The following is a 17745-nucleotide window of genomic DNA, read 5'->3' as shown; positions in this document are numbered from 1 at the left end:
AAAAATTGTTGTTATGCTATCTTAATCCAATCTGTCAATACCATCTCTCCTAAGATAAATTGTAATTAAATTATATTTAGAACTATTCTATTTAATTTTTCTGGAATAATAGTTAAAAATGGACAGCTAGGTGGTACAGTGGATAGAGCACTGGTCCTGGAGTCAGGAGTACCTGAGTTCAAATCCAGCCTCAGACAGTTAATAATTACTTAGTTGTGTGGTATTGGGCAAGCCACTGAACCCCATTGCCTTGCAAAAACCAAAAAAAGTACAACCCCCCCAAAATAATAGTTAAATAATAATAATAAATAATTAAAACTAACAGTTAAGATGGCTTTACAAGGAACCTAGCAAAGGTACCCCTTTCCTTTTATATCAATATGGAACCCTTTTCCTAGTTTTCACCTTCTTTTTAAGACTCTTAAAACATTGAACAAGAGAATTTCTATTGTAGTCATCTAGATTTATAAATTTAAAAGTCCATTGTTCAACTAAGGATTTACTTTATTTTACAGAATGCTTTTTTCAGTTCTAATCCTATCCAATTGAATTGCATAATGAAAGAATTTAGGCTAAGTTTTAATGATACAAAGGCAAAATGAAACAAAGTATCCTCTGCTCATGCTGGCACAATGAGAAAGTGATATATTCTATATTTATTCCCTCCTTTCTCTATTCAGACCTCTATAGAGTCATATTGCAAAAGTACAGATGTGAACATGGTCATTCTTCTGCTCAAAGTGATTATGTGACACCCATTTATGTCTGAAAGAAAATTCAAGGTCCCTTATTTGGTAAATAATCCCTTTGTCATTTCATCTCTTGCTGGGGTGCTTTTTTCAGGTTTATTACTAATTACTATTCTTCATACATATATTTTCTAGTCAGGTTGGTGTAAATACTGTACTCAAAGTAAAATAATTCTTTATTTCTGTACCTTTGTATATAGGCTATCCTTCATGAGTAGGAGGCACCTCCTCATGATCTTTGCCTCTTTACATCCCTGATTGTTTCAAAGTTCAGCTCAAAAAGTTTAACTTGAAAGATGGACCTTCATAAGTCCTTTCTTGATGTCTCCAGTTTATAGGTTCTTGAACTATATAATACATGATTTTTTAAAAATGATAACTGTATTTCAATATAATTTGTTTCTTTGGTGATTCCATGTATTTTGTTTAAAGAATTTAAAAATATTGAATAGTCTAAAATTTTCAAAACATTGACAAAAGTATCCTTTATATAAAATGGCTAAAAATGTTTTCCTAATGTAGTTACTGCCCAGCTGACCTTTTCCAAAAAAACCCAAAACATTGTTTTGTATGACCTGGTCTATACCAGTTTATACAAAACTGTGCGTCTATTAGCACTTTATAAATGTTTAGTTTGTTGATTATGATAGATAAAATTGAATCTTAATATCTATAACCATGCTTAGTATAGTTTTTACATTCCTTTCTTGAAAAATTGAAATCAAGTCAGGTAGTTGAAATGCATGAACCACATGCTTTAGTTTAGGGAGACTAGAAAACATATTATTTCATTTTTGCATAAGTATGGTATATAAGACATAGGTATAATCCATATTTTTTCCATTTTCTATTAGGTCTCCATGAAGAGAACTGTATTTTCCAAAGATAAACTCTAAAAATAAATGGGAAAATGTGCTGAATTTGTTTCAGTCTCAATGTAACTATCTACTTTTTCAAAAAGTAACTTTGATGAAAAGTTCTATCTTTAATTTAATATAGCAGCTACAGTACTGAGGCACATTTTAATAATACAGCTAAACATGATATTCTGACATCTTAACATAGAGTAATTTGAAGTTCAATTTTTAATATGTCATTCATAAAAGAGCAATCATTCTTATGGATATAATCTCTTTGATTTAAAAAGATTACTGGTTTGGGATGGCAATCTAATCATTTGACATATCAGCTTTGTGAAAATAAAGTACAATTACTATAATCATCAATAAATGGTACTAGGAACTAGTATTTTTTAGAAATTAAATACCAGTGACTAATTTCTTATGACACTGACAATCTGGGGAATAATAGCACTCTATTTCATTGAGTTAGGTGTGTTTTTTTAAATCTTAGGTGAATTCAAATGTCTTGTTTCTAAATTTCCTTCAACTTGGAAATATTTTATTTTGTTGTTAATGTTTTGTTTTACTAATATTTATTTGCTTAACAAAAAGACACCTCATTCTAAGAATTCTGGAGTTCTTACAACGATAATGACTATGTTGCTCAAGAAATATGTCCAAAAGGCAATAAGGATATACATATGGTAAAAATATAATTAATGAGAAACAAGCAATCATCAAATATTTATTAAATATCAATGTCCTAGGAAATATATTTGCTTTAATATAAAATTTAGTCAAATCTATATTTCACAGTTTAAAGTTATATAATATTTTAACAAAAAGGTTCTGAGAACCTCTACAAAAAAGTTCATGAGATAGAAAGGGCAGTTCTCATTAAAAAAAAGTCAGGAGTTCTTTCCAAGATGGAGGATAGAAAACAGGCACAGTTAAGCACCTGAATCTTCCTCTCTTAAGACTTGGCTAAAAGTTAACTTACACACACACTCAATTAACTTAAAAAACATCTTACCTTTCAAGTATTAAAAGGGGAAAAGGGGAGAGGGAGATGGAGACAGGGAGGGGGAGAAAAAAGGAGAAGTAACAGAAGGAAAGGCAGGGAAAAGGGAAAAAGGGAAAGGGGAACAAAAGAGGAGGGGTAGATGTAGGAGAGCAAACATACTGAAGGGGATGATGTTCAGAAACAAAATACTGAGTAATACGGATAAAGGGAAAAAAGAGGAAAATTACAAACAGAAGGAAGATAGTGTGGAGGACAATAAAGAGTTAGTAAATTATAACTTTTAATGTGAATGGGTTGAACTCTCTCTTAAAACATAAGCAAATAGCAAACTGGATTAAAAACCAGAATCCTACAATATGCTGCTTACCAGAAACACACTTGAAGCAGAGAGACACATCTAGAGTAATGGTAAAAGATTGGAGGAAAATACATTTTGCTTCAGCTGAAGTGAAAAAAAACAGGGGCAGCAATCCTTATCTCAGACAAAGCAGCTACAAAAATAGATAGCCTGAAAAGTGATAGGGAAGGAAATTATATCCTCCTAAAAGGTATCATAGACAATAAAGTGATTTCAATGCTAAATATGCATGTACCCGATGTCATAACAACCAAATTCTTAGAGGAGAAGCTGAAAGAACTACAGGAAGACATAGACAGCAAAACTCTATAAGTGGGAGACCTCAACCTCCCACTTTCAGACTTAGATAAATTGAATCATAAAAAAACAAGAAAGAAGTTAAGGTAAATAGATTGTAAGGAAACCTAGATATGGTAGACTTATGGAGGAAATTGAATGGGGATAGAAAGGAATATACCTTTTTCCTCTGCAGTACATGGCACTTATGCAAAAATTGACCATGCAGTAGGACATAAAAACCTAATGATTAACTGCAAAAAGGCAGAAATAGTGACTAGATATTTCTCAGATCACAATGCAATAAAAATCATATGCAATATTGGGCCAGGGAGATATAGACCCAGAACTAATTGGAAACTAAATAACTTCATTTTAAAGAATGAGTGGATCAAACAACAAATTATAGAAAGAATTAATTATTCTATCCTAGATAATGACAATTATGAAAAAATATACCAAAACCTGTGGAATTCACTCAAAGCAGCTGTCAGGGAATATATTATTTCTTTAAATGCTTATATGAATAAATTAAAGAAAGAAGAAATTAATGAACTAAATATGCAACTAAAAATTAGAGAAAGAAAAATTAAAAGCCCCCAATTAAATATCAAATTAGAAATTCTAAAAATTAATGTAGAAATTAATAAAATAGAAATCAAAATAACTATTGAATTCATAAATAAAGCTGAGGTGCTTTTATGAAAAAGGCAATAAAATTGATAAACCTCTAGTCAATTTGATTAAAAAACAAAAAAAAGAAAATCAAAATGCTTGTATCATAAATGGAAAATGTGAACTCATCACCCATGAGGAGGAATTCAAGATTAATTTGCCCTATTCTATGGCAATAAATTTGACAATCAAATTGAAAAGGATGGATATTTACAAAAATATAAGTTGCCCAGGTTAAATGAAGAGGAGATTAAATACACAAACAATCCTATCTCAGAAAAAGAAATTAAACAAGCCATTATTGAACTCACTAAGAAAACTTCTCCAGGGCTGTATGGATTCACAAGTGAATTCTACCAAATGTTTAAGGAACAATTTGTTCCAATTCCATATAAACTCTTTGGAAAAATCGGGGAAGACATAACTCTACCTAATTCTTTCTATGTCACCAATATGGTGCTGATACCTAAACCAGGAAGAGCTAAAACTGAGAAGACAATTATAGACCTATATCCCTGAATATGGATGCAAATATCTTAAATAAAATCTTAGCCAAATGATTACAACAAGTTATCAATACATATTGACCAAGTAGAATTTATCTCATGAATTCAGGGTTGGTTAAATATTAGGAAAACTGTTAGTATAATTAATATATCAACAACAAACCTAACAGAAATTATATGATATATCAACAGATGCTGAAAAAGCTTTTGACAAAATACAGCATCCATTCTTACTAAAAATGCTAGAGAATATAGGAATAAATAGTTTCCTTGAAACTATCACCAAGCATTATATTCAATGGGGAGAGGCTAAAAACATTCCCAATAAGATCAGGTGTGAAATAAGCATGCCCATTATCACCATTACTATTCAAAATCATATTAGAAATTTTGGCTTCAACAATTGGAGAAGAAAAAGGAAACGAAGGAATTAAAATTGGGAAGGAAGAGAGAAAACTCTCACTCTTTGCTGATGGCATGATGTCATACCTAGAGAATCACAAGAAATCATCCAAAAAACTACTGGAAACAATTAGCAGTTTTAGCAAAGCTGCAGCATATAAAGTAAACCCTCATATCTTATCAACTTTACATATATATATATATGTATGTGCTTGTGTGTGTGTGTATGACTAGTCAGATACAGTAGGAAGTGCTTGAAAGAGAAATCCAATTTAAAATAACCTCAGACAATATAAAATACCTGGGAGTCTATTTGCCAAGGAAGACTCAGAAACTTTTTTGAAAACAATTGCAAAGCACTTCTCACACAAATTAAATCAGATTTAAATAACTGGGCAAAAACCATTAACTGCTCATGGATAGGCCAAGCTAATAAAATAAAAATCACAATTCTGCCAAAACTAAATTACCTGCTTAGTGCCCTACCAATCAAAATTCCCCAAAATTACTTTGATGCATTAGAAAAAGTTGTATGTAAATTCATATGGAAAAATAAAAGTCAAGAATTTCCAGGGATTCAATGAAAAAAATGCAAAAGAAGGTGGTTTAGCCCTATCTGATCTAAAGTTATATTATAAAGCATCAGTCATCAAAGCTGTCTGGTATTGGCTAAGAAATAGTGTGGTGGACCAGTGGAATAGCTTAGGTGCACTATCAGGAAACAATTATAGTAATCTTCTGCTTGATAAACCCCCAAAGTCCAGCTATTAGGATAAAAACTCTCTTTTTGATAAAAACTGATGGGAAAATTGGAAGTTAGTATTGAAGAAACTTAGAGTAGAACAACATCTCACATGCTATACCAAGATAAGATCAATGTATACAGGATTTAGATTTAAAAACACTATTGCATATAACTAGAAGATCAAGGACTAGTTTACCTGTAAGATCTATGGAAAGGGAAGCAATTTATGACTAAGAAGGAGATGGAGACCATGACCAAAAACAAACTAGATAATTTTGATTACATTAAATTTAAAAGCTTTTGCACAGATAAAACCACTATATCCAAGATGAAAAAAAAATGTAGTAAACTGGGAAACAATGTTTACAACTAATTTTTTTGACAAAAGACTCATTTCTAAAATATACAGAGAAGTGAGTCAATTTTTTTTAAAAAGCCACTCTCCAATTGACAAATTGTCAAAGGATATGCAGAGGCAATTTACAAATGAAAATATCAAAGCTATCCATAATCATTTGAAAAATTGCTCTTGATCATTACTTATTAGAGAAATGAAAATTAAAGTTTCTCTGAGGTACCACCTCCCACCTCTCAGACTGGCCAATATTACCAAAAAGGATAATGATCATATTTGGTAAGCCTGTGGGAAATCTGGGATACTATTACATTGTTGGTGGAGCTGTGAATTCATCCAACCTTTCTGGAGAGCAATTTGGAACTATGTCCAAAAGGCAACAAAAATGAGCATATCCTTTGATCCAGCAATACCACTACTGGGTCTATACCCTGAAGAGATCATGAAAAAGGGTGAAAACATCACTTGTACAAAGATATTCTTAGTGGTCCTGTTTGTAGTGGCAAAGAATTGGAAATCAAGTAAATGTCCTTCAATTGGGGAATGGCTGAGCAAACTGTGGCATATGCATGTCATGGAACACTATTGCTCTATTAGAAATCAGGAGGGATGGGAATTCCGGAAAGCCTGGAGGAATTTGTGTGAACTGATGTTGAGAGAGATGAGCAGAACCAGAAGAACATTGTATACCCTATCAGCAACATAGGGGTGATGACCAATCTTGATGAACTTGCTCATACCATTAGTGCAACAATCAGGGACAATTGGGGTTGTCTGCAATGGAGAATACTATCTGAATCCAGAGAAAGAACTATGGAACTTGAACAAAGTCCAAGGACTATTAACTTTAATTTAGGAAAAAAATCTATTTTATTGTCTGATATTGCTATCTATTATACTTTGTTTCTTCCTTAAGGATATGATTTTTCTCTCATTACATTCAATTTGGATCAGTGAATACCATGGAAACAATGTAAAGACTGTCAAATTGCCTTCTCTGGGAAGTGGGAGGAGGGAAGTAAGATTAGGGGAAAAATTGCAAAACTCAAAATCAATAAAATCCTTTTAAAAAATAGTCAGATAGGTAACATGTAGGTTAAAATACTGAGGTTTGAGTCAGGAAGACCTGATTTTAAACTTGGCAGGTCACCCTCTTTATGAACCTCAGTTTCCTTATCAATAAAATGAGGAAGGGTTTCACTAGATGAACTCTCAGGTATCTTCTAGGTCTAATCCTGTGGTCCTAAGTATTAATAATAAGTTGGAATTTTGTTATTAATAAATATGTAGAAATTATAAATAAATTGAACTGATCATTGTCTAAAACTAAGTTTTGGGCAAGTACAAATATTACCATATTTCCCCATGTATAAGATGCATCCTTTTTCAAAAAATCTGATCTAAAAACTGTGAGTGTCTTAAACAGAAGTTGTGGATGTTTTTACTAGCATTTACTGCTTTTTTCACACACATTTTTGCTCTCCTTGTTGTAGAGTTTTTTTTTTTACTTATGTTTCCTGCTTTTTCATGCTTGTTGTCTTTTGCACTCATTGTTTTCCATTTGTTACCAATATATTAGGTTATATTTTACCACATTCTGTCCAGAAATGGCTCAGAAAATATTTTCTTACATTGCTGAATTCTAATTCAAAATTATCCAGTTTGCAAAAGTGAATGGAAATCATCCTGCTGAACATAAGTTTGGTCCTCCTCCCATTGAGAAAACCATCCAAGAAGAAACCCTACTGTAAACACACCAGCAGAAGAAGACCCATGAGAGGCAAATCAGCAAAATGGCCTGAATTAGAGAGGGAATTGAAGAGATGGATTGAAGAAAAAAGGGCAATTGAGTTCCTGTGTCCACAAAAATGGTTCAGTACTAGGCAAGAAGAATTGCTGATGAAAAAGAAGTGACTGATTTCAAAGGAGGACCCAATTGGTGAAGGTTCATAAAACAAAATGAAGTAAGCATGGGCCCATGCACCAGGCTTGCCCAGGGAGTGCTTGTGGTCAACCACAGTTCAGAGTACAGGTAGGAGAGCAGTCAGAAACTCTCCTAAGACAGTGATTTGTCACTCAACAGATATGAGTATGAGCTAATGGATGGAAGTTTTGACAGTGATGAGGAGTTGTATAAATTTTAACATGAATAAAACAAGTTCAATAACTTTATGTAATACGTTTTTCCATATTTTTGGTCCCAAATTAAGGCGTGTCTTATATGTGGGAAAGTATAATATTCAACACTGAAAGCAAGGTTCATAACAGGATTATTGGCTTCTTTCAGTCTACTGATGCTCACATTTCTAGTCTTATCTTCACCGTCATTCTATTAAGTGTAGACACATTTTGGGGAAACATTTTATCACGATAAAAATAGAATATATATATGTCTCCAAAAGGAAGCAATATTCTGCAACTGTCCAAAATGACTTATGAGCCTGGCTATCTTATTAATATTAACAAAATCCCCGGGTGATAATTTGAATTATCATTTGCACTATTTTTAGGGAGAGAAACTGAGGGTTAGTTGATTAAATTAACAAGGGCTACATGGCAAATGAGTCCTGAATTGGGCAAAAATAGTTTAATTATTAATATATAAAATTATTTATATTTATTAAATATACATATAAGTTTAGCTATTAAGATAGTCATATGCATATATAATATATACATAATTGGTAATATATAGATATGCACAATGACATGCCTATGTATAATCAGAAATGCATACACAAAACATACATACCAAATCAATACATTTGCCAAGAGAGCAAGAGTTATCCTCAGCAAGTTGTGTGAATTTCCCACAGCAAATATATGAAGGCATAGGAAAGGATTATTCATCTTGTTTGGATATCAATCTCCATTTCATCATTGACCAGAATACCTATTAATGAAGTTATTTTAACCATTTGTATATTTGGAAATATAGATATCTAGAAAAATAGTTTTCCTTATCTAGATTTATGGAAATCTTCAAAATAAGCTACATTTTTAGAGTAGGAAAATCTCTCTGGAAGTGATGCAGTTATGCCATTGTTCATATGTAAGACCACATCAAGAATATACAAAATGTGATAGATTCATTATAATTAGACAACTCCAGAAAAGATTTCTCAGCTTCATTTAGTAGCCTGTTGTCAGTTTTTTAAAATCATTATTTGGCTATCAACTCTATGAGGGCAGGCACTGTGTCTTACCATAATTTTGTATCCCTCATTCAATGCTAATCTCAAAAGTTTATGAAATGTTTCTCAGAGTAGTCTATGCTGAATAAATAAATAAATACCACTTTTAAATATTTGAATAAATTTTGGGTTATAAGCCCATTTCTTCAACCTGACTTACTTGAGTTAGATTAAGAGTCAACCATTTGACTCTTGCCAAACCACAAATGTAAAACAAAACATCCAAAAATTGGAAAAAATCTTATTTGCCTCTGGCCACTTGAGTTATATGTTTCTAACATTATAGGAAGGAAGAACTCAGCACTGATGCACTTGGGTCAGAGGAACAAAGAAATTCCTGATTTATACACACACACACACACACACACACACACACACACACACACACATTTTGCCTTGAGAGTTTGTGGTTTATTCCCTACCCAGAGAATAAACATTAACTATTTATGAAATAGCATCATATTTGTTTAACACAATTAACACCTATAATCATTCCCTTGCCAGAAATACTGGTTCTCCACAACATAAGAGCAAATACCATGGAAAATTCTTATATTTCCCCTCATTTTAATGTTCACTACCTGTAAATAGTTCTTTTGACTTGAAATCATCACAGTACAGAGAATAGTCAGTCCAACTCTAATACAACTGGGTCATAACTTATTCTAGATAGATTTGTTGCATTAATAGCCCCTCCTTTTTCAAAATCTTGAAGACTTACTCCAGATTTCTCTCTTCTTTTAAAGAAAATTGTCAAATCTACATTTACAGAAGTTCACACTTCATATTTTTTCTTCTTTATTATATTGTGCTCACCTAATAAATGCAGATAAAATATAAATATTGAGATGCGGCGTGTGCTCATGGGAATAACTTTTGTATGAAAAATCCTAGAAACTAATTCAGAAGAGCCATGTTTGAGAGGGAAAGAGGTGCATTGAACAGAGTTGCATATGTCCAATGACAGAGAATTTAAATGTCTGGGTTAAGAAAAAAAGTGTGTTCCTGGTACATATACAGAGAACAGTTGATTGGCTTCCTTCCATCCTTCACCTGCTCATCTAGAAAAGTAACTCACTTCAGCACTTATCTGTAATTTAAGTGCAATATATATTGATTTAAAAACAATTTCAAGGCATTAAATTTTTCTAAGAAGCTTTGTTTGAAATTAACTCCTTGCTTCTGGAAATGTGAGTTCACTTATATGCAAAAGACTTACTATTAGGACTCAATTCTTGACAGTTGAACAGTTATTAGAGGAGGTGAAAGTTATGGTTTTTCATTTATAGAAATAATATGCTAAATTCCCTTGAATTCTACATGTATTTATTATAGACTTACTCCACGACAGATAAGGAGTGGTATGGTATGATGAATAGAGAACTAAATTGAAGTCAGAAAGATCTGAATTCAATTCTACCTCAGAAGTGTGTTAGCTGTGTTACCATAGAAAAATCACTTAACATCTCAGTTCCTGTGGCAGTTTTCCAAATGACATACAGGTTGACAATCTGCACCATCAGAAGTATTTCAACAAACAGCACTTCAAAATGATAAAATCAAAGGTCAAAAAAAACAACAACCTTCACTCCTAAAAACAAGAAAATGTGCCACTATTGGTATTAGATGCTAGAGATAAGACATACATGGAAATAAACAAAATATTGCTCAAGGTCAAATTGTCTTTTTAACAGAACAAGTTAAAAGTTACATAAGGTTAATATAAGAGGGACAAACATCATTTAAAAAATAAAGTTAGGGGCAGCTAGGTGGCACAGTGAATAGAGCACTGGCCTTGGAGTCAGGAGTACCTGGGTTCAAATCCGACCTCAGACACTTAACAATTACGTAGCCGTGTGGCTTTGGGCAAGCCACTTAACCCCATTGCCTTGAAAACTCTAAAAAAAAAATAAAGTTAAAAATACCATCCTCATTAATGATTAATGCTTTTTAGAAGTTGCACTGAATATGAGTTGAAAAGAAGGGTTTGGGAAAAAGAGCTGTGTTGTCCTTGTGAATTTTTTTTTTACACAGGAAATGAAAACTTTTTATTTAACTTAAATTTGCTTAGTTTTATATTTAGGGTAAGTATAAAGGCCCAGTTAATCAATTCATTAGACTGGTCAAGGCAAGACACTTGAGCTAGACAATAGGATTTAAAAAACAGTTGGTCTTTTAGTAGTTCTCTTGTAATCACAAAAATGGTATTGCACTCAGGATATACATACATACATATATATATATATATATATATATATATATATATATATATATATTTTTTTTTTCCCCCCATAATCTTAGTATAATTCACTGTTCACAATTTGCAATATTTGGAAAACCATACAAACAGAACAAAACTAAATTAGAGATGTTTGACAGACTTTTGTAAAGTACTTGGGAATGTCAGCTATTTTTGCAAATATTCATTTTAAACTACAAAAAGAGCATAAATTCATATAAAATCACAGCAGATGTTAATAAACATCTTTTAAGAAAAAAAATCAGATATTAATTCAATTTGCCATCTCCCCCAATGTGACTAAGAAATAAAGTTACAAGTAGTAATGCCTGCATTTTAAAACAATTAACTGGCTGAATTAACCCTTTAAAAATATAACTATACAGTATTATTGTACTCCATGAATGTGCAGTATTCCAAAACATGCCAACACTCAAAGACTGTCTTGCACTGAGGTTTTCCAAGAAGTTCCACGAGGCTGCAAATAAAGCATCTGCTCTGTACTAACAGTGAGCTGTCTTCAGTATAGGCCTTCATCGGCCAGAACCACGCTGCTCTTGCAAAAATCCATTAATGCAAAAGAGTTTTCAGGGCTGAAAGATGGGGCTATGATCAGTGATATGGGATTGAATCCATATGCACATTGAGCTTCATTTCGTTGTCAGGAATTTGAACAAGCTGCCGCATGGATGGAAGGTGACCAGATTCCAGCTTTGACCATACTGGCACATCATTTAGCGGTATTTCAAATGCACCTGTTGACATATATTGGTTCTCAATCATGTTACTTAGGAAGAAAACACACGCATCGACCTTATTTTCTTGGCCCCATTGCCATATGCTAGGAGCCTGCATGCCAAAGAAAGCAAAAGGATCCTTGCCAACAATTATGAAGCCTATTTAATACTAGTTTGAAGATTGACAGGGAAGATGCTACGTGTCTATATATTGGTTGAGGGAGGTAATTCTCTCCTTCTATGCGGATGTCTGGGTACCGCTGGCTAATAATCCACATGTACTCCTCGAACACCCGCCGACGGTCTCAGGAAACACAGATGTGGAACTTGGGCAGCGGCCCGTGGCATCCTGCCTCCGGAGCCGCCTGTCCGGCCCGCCGCCCGCATTGGCCGTGGCCTCGCCGCCACGAGCAGCAGCAGCGGGAGCCGCATGGTCCCGGAGCCACCACGGCGCCGCTCGGCCCGACACTGCGCAGGGCACGGCGGGGCAGGGGCACGGCGGGGCAGGGTCCGGTGTCTTTAGGAATTTTTACAGTGATTTTACTGACCCAATGCTTCCTCTAAGAGGAAAGACATTTTTAATATTGCCGAGTAGTATCAGTTGTGACCTTATTTGGCAAACATACTGAAATGGTTTGCCATTTCCTTCTTCAGTTCTTTATACATGTGAGGAAACTGAAGGAAACCAAATAGAGTGAGTTGCCCAGGGTCACACAACTAATAATCTGAAGTTGAATTTGAAATTAAAAAGATGAGTCTGGCACACTATCCATGACATTCTATTAAAATAGCCTCCTAAGAAGTATCAAAAAGAAAGGAATAAGGAGCTGTGTGTTGGGCAAGAGAAACCATGAAATATAACCAGTGAAGAACTTTGAAAAGGACCCATCATAAGATACCACAAAATTGTCCGCTAGCAAAATAGAATAGGCTGGTCATATTGCAAGAGTTTGGCTAGTCAAAGAGTCTGGACTACAGACACAATGTCAGGAAAAAGTGAAGAAGAGTTTAAACTTCTTTCATGAAATTGGTTAGGATATGGAGAACAGTAGCAGACATGAATGGATGACTATCTTCATTAGAAGGAACTTCTTAATTGATGAGATCACATATCTAATTGAGTATGTGAAGGTATTGGAAAATCTTGTGACAAGTACATTTATCACTTCTAATATGTTATTATAAATGTTATCATAAATTGGCCTACATTTTTTACTGACTTCATTCCATAGTTACTTCACAAAAACTAGAGTACTTCTGCCAAGAATAAAGTCTATGGTATGTCTAGTTCAAAATGTGTTCTCTGATAGTGGTAACAAGAGCCATCTTGTGGAAAAATGGTTTTCTTCAATGTTGTCTATAGAAAAATGTTAGGAATGCTTAACCAAATATTCTATTTCTTTTGAAAAGTCAACAGGCATTTTATCTTTTATGAATCTAACTAAAACTTTCTGGAGAATACTTATGTTTTTGTTCTTTTCTCTATATCCTTTTCTTCACTTCCATGAGCACCATACTAGTTGAGTTAAACTCCTATCTCCTCTTCCTGTGAATTAATGCCATAACAAAGAGCTCTAAATTCCATTAGCACAAGTAGGATCCTGTAACTCCACTGTTCAAGAAACTTTGATGAATCCCAAATTTAATAATCCAGATCCAGTCTACCTTTTGCTAGATTTTGTTTATGGAGAAAGAATAGTTAATACTTGGTCCCTACTCAGGCTACTTCTAGCACAGAAAAAAGAATGTTAACATTAAGTAATTTCATGGAAAATTTGGTCTGCTGTGCAAAAATTAAAATATAATAGTATTAAATATAAAACTTTTAATGAAGTTAGTATTGGAACATTCTGTGAAAAAAGACTCATCCACACACCACCATGATGTGACATAGTAACATTTTATTAGAGTAACTGCCATAAAAGGATAAGATACTAAAATATGAAGCATCACAGAACAGGAGAGTTAGAAGCTAATAATTTTAAGTCTACAAATGAGGAGCAGAGTGGGCACAGGAAATCATTCATTAAATCCTAGAATATTGGAACCAGCAAAGTACACTTTTGATAATGAAAGAGCTGCATTTTTGAATGAATAAAAGAAGTAAAATAAATCCTCAGGTATCTGGAGGCCTAAGTGAATGATTTGATCTTGATTAGAGAAATTCGCTTCACTGAGAAAGTAGGTGTGACTGCTTCACCTTCAGAATAGATAAAATGGTTACCTATTTACAAAAATTACAGGTAGTCTATGCATGAAACTATTCTTTCACTCTGAAAAAATGTTTCCTTCTTGCTTGCAATCTGTGAACTTTACTGGTTCAGCACTATTCAAAGTTTAACTTTTCAAAGGCTATTCAACCAGAACATCAAATCTGGAATGTTCCACCAAGGTGGCAAAACTTCAAGCTTAGTGCTGGTAATGGGTGGATATTTTCAAAACTTCTAAATACTAACCTAAGTTCAGAAAGGTTTATAAATAGGTTGGTCATATGAAAGATTTCTTATACAACCTTCTCTTTCATTATTTAAAAAGGCATTCAGTCATTCTCTCCATCCATTCATTCATTCATTCATTCATTCATTCACACATCTATTTCTCTCTCAAGTTTGGGTCTTCCATATTTCACTTAGGCTAGAAATATAGTGAGTGCTTAATGAAAATTTCATTGTTGTCAGCCCAAATTCTTTATCCTTCTCCATTTATGAATGTTCTGATTTGCAACTTCTTTGGTATCCTGTTAACCTCAGAGACCTCAAAAAGCTTGATCCTGGTATGAAGTTTGGTGGAGACAGCTGATTGCCTTTAGACTACTATAACTCAAGTGAACCACCAATCTCAGCCTCCTCAGCAGCAGTGACTATAGGAGTGTACTACCACAGTACCATAGTCAGTGTCAAAGCCCACATTCCAAGCAATAAAAACATTTCAGCTTGCATCAAGGAAATTTATGATGATACAATTAAGTTTGCATATCCTTGATTATTAAATTATAGAAACCCCTCTTCTTTGGACACATTCATTATCTTCCTATCATTTTTCACATCCCACCAAAGTGTTCCTTAAATAACTGACACTGGAAAACTTTTCAGATATAAACTTAAAAGAGTAAAATCATGTTTTCCAATGCTTTATCTGAATATTGGCCTTTTTAGTAGGGTCATACTTTGATTTAATATTTTTCAAGTAATAGTTTAAAATGAACCTTAGATCCATTTTTTTTCTAGGTAAAAATGTTTAATTGCACTACAGAGATAGTTAATCCAAGTGTTGAACTGACATGAAGAAATATAAAATGACCTACAGGAAGTATTCCAGTGTATTCAGAAGATTTTCTGTGGTATAACTAAGTAGGGATTAATGAAAAAAAAATAGTATCAAATGAAAAAGTATGAATCGGGCATTGATGGCATGAAGAGGGACCTGTAGAGATGAAAGTAAAGATCCATCAAAAAACCAACAAAATTGAGAGATTGAGAACATATTTCTTTTAAATGTAGTTTGTGACACTTTTTTAATAAATAAAAAATTAATTTTGCTTGCAATTAATCTAATTTCCTTCCCTTTTCTCTTATTCATGAGTCATGCAAGATCTTTCCTTGGGTTGCCTCCATCAGATTGACTTTTTAATACTTAAAATAAGAGTAAGGAATCTTCTTGTTGCCAAAGACAATGTGAATATTTATCACATCATTCATAAGCTATATTCGGTGAAACATTTAACAAATTCATCCATAAAAAGCTACTATTTTGACTTATTGAATTTTGAATCCCACCTGTTTTTGCCTTAGCACCACCAGCCTGTGGGCTGGAGATTATTTGCTTCTGACCAATAAAAACACTGTATGATTTATGATTTTCTTTATTTTAGTGTGTACTACCTCTTTCAGGTCATTTACATGAAGTATTCAGGGTTGTCCATATATGAACTATTCATTTGAAGAATTCCCTTATATTAAAATTCATTTTGGACTTCCTTGTCAAAGTCAAGATGGTGGAGAGAAGCTGGAAAGTTCCTGGAAATTTTCCTAGTTTCCTTTTGAAAAACTTAAATGCCTCTAAATGAACTCAAAAGCAATGGAGCCCACAAAAAGTAAAAAAAAAAAAATTCAGCTGAAGATATCTTAGAAGAACTTCAGGAAAGGTCTGTCTCATGTGAGTAAAAGAGGAAAGCAACCCAGTATAGTTTGGGAAACTGAGAAGCCAGTGGGAGGCTCTTTGCCACAGTTCAGAAGCTCAGTAACCAAGCTGTAAGGAAGGAGTTATTTAACCCGGGAATAGTAATGAAACAGTTGGAAGTGGGTTGTGCTACTCTAATTCAGGTGGCAAGTTATGAACACTTGAAAATCAGGGACCAAATCCCTGACCTTTAGTCCAAAAAGTTTGTGACTGTACCCCCTGTGCCCCCGGAGCAGGGAACAACTTTCAAATGAGGGAAAAAAGAGTACTAACCATATGAAGCTAAGATCAAAATACTGTCTCAGAAAAAGAAAGCATTACAAAATGCTAACACATGAAACACATGAAATCTCAAGTCCAAAAAGTGCTCTTGGAAGAGCTCAAAAAGTACTTTAAAACCCAAAGTAGAGAAAGAGAAAAAAATTGAGAAAAGAAATGAGAGTCATGCAGAATAATTATGAAAAATAGGAAAAGAAATACAAATGTAGAATGAAGAAAATAACACCCATTGCAAAATATAAAAAAGAAAACAATTCCTTTAATAGTATAATTTACCAACTGGACAAGCTAACTGAAGAAAATAAATTCTTAAAAATTAGAATTGGACAAGTGTAAACTAATGACACTATGAGAAACCAAGAATCCATCACACAAAACCAAAATACTGAAAAAATGGAAAAAAATGTAAAGTACCTCTTAGGCAAAATGATCGCCCTGTAAAATAGATCCAAGAGAGATAATTCGCAAATCTGAAATTTACAAACCTGAAAGCCATGATCACAAAAAGATTCTAGACAAAATCTTTCAAGAAATTGCCAGGAAAACTTCTATAATATCCTAGAACAAAGATGAAACAACGCTCAGAAACAGATTAATAAAATAAAAAGTACAAGGAATAGTGTAGTAAAATTTCAAAATTCTCAGCTGAAGGAGAAAATGCTGCAAGCAATCAAAGAGAAACATTTCAAATACCAAGGAAACACAGTCAGGATGACACAAATTTTATCAGCTTCAACATTAAAGAATTGGAAGGCCTGGAACATGATATTCCAAAGGTCAAAGGAGATTGGATTACAACAAAGAATCAATTAACCTGTAACACTGGGCATAATCTTAAAGGGAAAAAGATGGATATTCAAAAAAACGTCCTACTGATTTCCAAACAATTGCTTGACATTTAATGTAGTTATTACTATCACATTGAAAGCTCTTGAATTTCTTTACACTTAAATAGTTCTAATTTGTCCCACTTAGAAGAATTCTTTGGGTCATTTTAAATGCACATCACTTGACCAAATCCATCAACATCTTCCTTACAACTTAATACCTTAGAGTTCTCTGGGTAGCTGAGCATTTATTATTCTCAGGGTGAAAATATCCATTATTTGTCAGAGGCAGAATTTGAAACTATGGCAGTCTCACTTTGGGGTCAGATTTCTCCCTGGCATATCATGAATTAAATTT

General features: G+C 33.4%; 1 pseudogene; it reads right to left on the bottom strand.

Annotated features, from left to right (window-relative positions):
• Nucleotides 1-11977: 11977 nt before the first annotated feature.
• LOC141516130 (thioredoxin reductase-like selenoprotein T pseudogene) lies at nt 11978-12534 on the bottom strand (annotated as a pseudogene).
• Between the last annotated feature and the right edge of the window lie 5211 nt (nt 12535-17745).

This window comes from Macrotis lagotis, chromosome 3 (assembly GCF_037893015.1).
Source record: "Macrotis lagotis isolate mMagLag1 chromosome 3, bilby.v1.9.chrom.fasta, whole genome shotgun sequence".
Classification (NCBI taxonomy): Eukaryota; Metazoa; Chordata; class Mammalia; order Peramelemorphia; family Peramelidae; genus Macrotis; species Macrotis lagotis.
This window is presented reverse-complemented; position numbering and strand designations above follow the sequence as displayed.